The following is a 6,000-nucleotide window of genomic DNA, read 5'->3' on the forward strand; positions in this document are numbered from 1 at the left end:
CGTGTCAAAACATTAAAAATAAAATTCAGTCAAAATTATTTGACAATTTTGAGAATAGTTTGTCAACCTGAAACTACTATTTTGGGGGTGGGAGGGGGGAATAATTTGTCCAAAACATTTTGCCCAGCTCTAACACAGATTGACAGCTAAGTTTTAAAAAGTGGCCACTGACTGTCAGGTGACTCCCTTTGTAGGGTCCTCAACATGGACATCCTGACCTCATTTTCAGAGGTGCAGAATACCTCTAGCCTTTAATTAAGTCACTTGTAAGTGCTCAGCCTTCTGAAAATGAGAACAAGGTCTGTGAACCTATAAATGAAGTTATCTAAACACAGTTGCTACTACTGAAAATTTGATCTAAAGTGATTTTCCAGAGGTGACACAGGAAGTCTCAGGAAGAGCTGGAAATCACACACCTATCTTTTGAGCCCCAGTACAATGCCTTAGGTCTCTCTGTGGCCAATGCAAAGTGAATCAGTGGTCTCAGTCCAATTCCACATAAATGCATCCATAACACAAAAACATCACCACCACTGTCAACAGTAACCTCCATTTTGTCTCAGCAGAAAAACCAAGCACTGAATGTGCCAGAAACCCCTTTCTGCTCCCACTCTGCCATCCTCCTCCCCCCACAACAGAGCTAAGGCCCATTAGCAATGCAGTTGGGAGTTTATAATGAGACAAAGCATGATCTAATTGTAATGCACTGAGCACAGGACCTGAAGCCAGGCACTCCAGAATTTTAATCCTTGCTCTGTCAATGAGGCATTGTGTGGCCTTGGGCAAGTTATTTAACTCTTCTGTGGCTCAGGCTATATCTACACTACAGCCGGGATTGAAGCTCTGAGATCGATCCACCGGCAATCGATTTAGCGGGTCTAGTGAAGATCTGTCAAATCAACAGCAGATTGCTCTCCAGTTGACCCCTGTACTCTACCCCCCGACAAATCAATGGAAGAGTTTCTCCTGTCGACCCCCCGTGGTGTAGACTCCACAGTAACTCAACCTAAGGTACATTGACTCCAGCACAAACCTGCCCCTAACCAATTCCTTTCCTTCCACTCTATGTCAAATTTCTGCTAATATCTGCCACTTAGTCAAAAATCAGGTATAATCATTTTAAAAGCTGTTTTGTGGCCAGCCAGAACATCTGAAGTGCTGAATAGCTCCTTTACTGTGCAGGCACCGATCCCACACTCATTATATACAGGCAAAAATTTCACTGAAGTCAGAGTAATTTTTCTAGTAAGCATGGTACTGAATGTTGACATGTGATCCAGTGATGTTCTGGGCACCCTCAACTCATACTGAAGCAGTATCTTTCCTGTAAACTAAGTAAAGCTGATATAGACATTACTGAAAGACAAACATATGATGCCACACCACCATTTTTACAGTCAGGTTTTTTAGAGTCAAAATACAGTTTAAAGGAAATTTAGACCATAGTGAGAGTTAGCAGTACCATAAAATCAAGACTTCGGCAATATGCATATTATATTAAAAGAGCCAGACCCTTGAAGATCGTAATGATGAGCACAGTTCAAATAAACCACAAGTGAAATGAACTGTAATGACATACTTCTGAATTCAAGATTTTGCACTTAGACAAGTTTATTTTTAAAGGTAAAACAAACACATTTGTGAACATACACACAATTATGTAAATGTAAGCCCTTACTGCTTTTTTAAAGTTAAATTCACACACAAAACACTTCAAAGAAATCCAAAAAGCAAGACAGCATGTTCCTACACAATTGATGTTCAACTGTTGTTGCTGTCAAGTTGATACAACTCATTCAGTACTTGCCTAATACAGGGGGGAAAAAATTTCAAGACTTGGAAAAGAATGCATGTCTTTACAACTTTTAGACAAGTATCTGTTGATTTCTTACAATTCTCAATAAATAATCCATAGTATAAACCCCCTTGATTTGTATATTTCATCTTTAATGAATGGCAGTGCCAACCATCACCATAATAAAGCATTTAAGAGAAATTAACATTTCTTAGCATATATATACAGCAACAGAAGGAAAACAGACTAACATTTTTCTGTCTTAATAATTCCAAAGGAACCAAAGTTCCACATTACACAATAAGTTAACACTTTTAAATTCTAGCCCAGCTAGAATTAAACAAGCCCAACAAGGTATTGTTTACTATCATTAACTAAATGTTTGCATATAAACTGTATAATATTACACAAAGGGATATTATTTGAGTAAAAGCTATTATAATATATTAAATTTTGTAATGCTACCTAAAAATATCTAAATCCCCTTTGATCATCACTAAAATAATAATTTTTAAAAATGGCATCCTGTGAAGTTAGAATATAAAAGAAAGTGAACTTTGATGGTCAGATAACTTTTATTCATTCCCCAGAACGTCTTATGTTCTTAAAAAAAATCTTCACAGATCTAGAGAGAGAACATACAAATGAAATACAAGTCACACACTAGTAAGTAACCTCACCAGAGAGTGAGTAAATGGGCTAACCAACTAAAGTCCTTGCAAAGGGAGATAAAGATTTTCTTGAATTTGAACTACAATTAACATTTACACAAAAATCTTTCCTCCTCTTCAAAATGTAAAATATTTGCTCACAATAGAATCCTCAATCTGTAGGTTTTAGCTCATCAAATACTTCTGCTCTGTGGCGTAGCCAAGTGGAGGGAACAGGGGGAGCGATCTAAAAAAAAGGCGCCACCTGCTGCGGCGCTTTTACTCACCCGGCAGCGCTTTTACTGACGGGGCGGCACTCCGGGTCTTTGGCGGAACCTCGGCGGCGACAGGTCCTTCAGTGCCACCTAAGACACCCGGAGCTAGTGAAGGGCCTGCCGCCGAAGACCCGGAGCACCGCCGTGTGAGTAAAAATTAAAAAGGCGCCAAGAAATTTAAAAGGGGCCACTTGTGCTCAGTGGGAGAGCGGCCGCTGCCCCGCTCCCCCTCTACCTACGCTACTGCAGTTCTGCTGCATGACTTACCTTCCCCATACCAATTCTCTGACATGTTTCAAAAATGTGCACTTCTAACAGTCATGTAAGTAGGAAGCACAGCTCAGATGTTGACAAAGTAAAACTCATTAGAAATAGGTCCCAATAAATGAAAAATATTATTAGCTCTTTAACGACTGCCAGATAATCCAGTAAAATCTCAACTATAGCATATATTCTTTAATATTCTATTTCAAGTGGGATCTTACCCGCTGTACTCATGTCATTTTTCTTAAACTGGAGTAGCAGACACAAAAGACAGTCATACTGAGATCCTTTTCATAGCCAACCATACCAAATGGGAACAAGACTATACTAATGGTTAGGCTACAACGATGATCAGTTAATAAAAAGCATGCATTAAAAGTCAACATTCCATAGTTTAGGCCCAATATTTGTCCTACAGTATCTTAAGCTTGTCATAATATGGTGGGAAGTGCCCTTGAGATTCTAAATATATATTATATATATAAAAATATAAAATACACCTTCTTCAAGACATTTAGAAAAACCCAAATAGCCATTATTACTAATGAGCCAATAAAAAATGTTTCAGATTCTGCTATCTCTGCAGACACTGCTAACTCTATAGCAGTTAATTACTATTCCAGAGCTATAGTCACATCATCAATAGTTTTGCTGCACTATCAAAGAACAAGATAAAAAGAGCTATCAATTTCAACACCAAAAAAACAAGCAAAAGCAGTTTTCTAAATGGAAAAGGTCAGAATTGCTAGAGAAAGATTTTATTTTCAGCTTCTAAAATGAAAGTATAAAAGAGGTTTTAAACATGACTGTACCCTTTTAAGAAAAAAGATGAACTTACCAAAAATTGTATTCAGAAGCAACAAACCATTTTCTTACCACATAAGCTAATGTGTGGTAAATAACATGAGGTAACATGCAATGAACACAAGGCAGTTTATAGTTTTCACATGTTAGCACGTCAAGGTCAACACTAGCAAGGGATAAGGTTGATGTCCAACCTCTTTCAAGGAATCACAATCAATACTTTAACTATTTTCCAAGGCTCAGGCAGAGACAACTAAGCCTCTAACCATGGTCTCCCACAGCCTGGCAAGGAAGCAGGCAGTGGAGAAACTAGTCAGTCTTTTCTCTCCCCTGCAATACAACAGACTGCCACTGGGGATGCTGCTGAGCAGCTGCAGCAGGGAAAGAACAGCAAGTAGCCGCTCAGAAAAACTCCTGGTTCATGCCAGAAACTGCTCATGGGGCTGCAGAAGAAATAATGAAGCAGTTGGGGAAGGATGCTCCATATTGCCTCCCCATAGCAACATGGCTGATTCAAATAGTTCAATTTAAAAATTGCAGAGCATGGCTCAGTAAATATATTTTCAATTCATAATCAAATACAATATTTCTTCTTTACACAATTACCCTTGAAAGCCACAATTTAGTGCCTTGAAGGCCTCAGGTTGGACACCACTGACACAGACCATTGTTTCTAACTTGGAAAGTCATCCTGTTAATTTTTTACCTCGTTTAAGCTAACAGCCCCCAGAAATTCTTTCAGTGGCTTTGTTAATAAAAATATGCAGAAAGAGGAAATTTTTATTGTTTTAGAAAAATAATCTGTATTATACAGACTAATATTGTCACACATAGAAAATAAACCATATGCAACAAAGTGGCAGAGAACTTTTATATGACCTAGATATTTAAAATTAAGAGGACTACCTCCATAATGATTATTTTTATTACTTCTTGAGCATTGATAATGTGCTTGGCAATGTACAAGACAAAATACAGAGAGTCTCGGCCTTAAGAAATTTGCATAATCCAAGTTCCCAACTGCAAGGTGAACAGTAGTATCAAGTTCTATGTTTTTAAATATATTACGAAGAAAAGAAATCCTAGCAATGGTAATGGCCCTTTACTAGACAGAGATAGTTAATAATGATGCACACATGCAAAAATATTCCATAAGTATTTCTGATCTGTAATTGGAAAGAAGCAGGATGATGTACTTGTATCATACATACTGATCAAGTAAGTTCCCATTCTATTAGTAACTGAGGAGGATGTTAGATAACATCTACTATGAATAAACATTTTTAAATCAGCAGGCCTCAATAACTTGCAACCCAAGACTCCTACAAGGAGATCTCTGGCTTGCTGATGTTAACTTTTAATAAATCTTGGAATACCAAGGAAATTCCAGAAGACAGAAACAATGCTATAGTTGTGCCAATATTCAAAAAGAGCAAGCAGGATGACCTGAGTAACTATAGGCAGGTTAGCCTGACATCAATTCTGTGCAAAATTAGGGAAAAACTGATTCAACTGATAAAGAACTAAAGGATAGGAGTAAAATTAATCCCAGTCAACATGCCTTTATAGAAAATAGATCTTCTCAAACTAGCCCAATTTATTTTTTGGTGAGATTACAAGGTTGGTTGACAAAGATAACTGCATAGATGTAGTATATTTAGACTTCTGTAAGGCATTTGACTTAATACTGCATTCTTATTAAAAAATAGAACTACACAATATCAATAAGCAACACGTTAAATGGACTAAGAACAGGCTAATTAACAGATCTCAAAAAGTAGTTGTCAATGGGGAATCCTCACTGAATGTGTCTGTTTTTAGTGCAGTTCCACAGACATCAATACTAGGCCTGACACTATTCAACATTTTCATCAATGAGCTGGAAATATAAAATCTCTACTGACAAAATCTCCAGATGAACAAAGATGTGTGGAACGGTAAATAATGATGAGGACAGAGCAATCATACAGAGCGATCTGGATCACTGGGTAATTTAGACCCATTCAAACGAAATATATTTTAATATAACCAAATGTAAATTTATACATCTAGAACAGTGATACTCATCCTGAGGCTCACGAGCCGCAATGTGTCTTTAATGTGTCTTCTATGGCTCTCTGCAACACGATACTAAGGCTGTGTCGACACTGCCACTTTCAGTGCTAAAACTTTAGTCATTCAGGGGTGTGAAAAAACACCCCCCCGCCCCCCG

This window comes from Chrysemys picta, chromosome 4, assembly GCF_011386835.1.
Source record: "Chrysemys picta bellii isolate R12L10 chromosome 4, ASM1138683v2, whole genome shotgun sequence".
NCBI lineage: Eukaryota > Metazoa > Chordata > Testudines > Emydidae > Chrysemys > Chrysemys picta.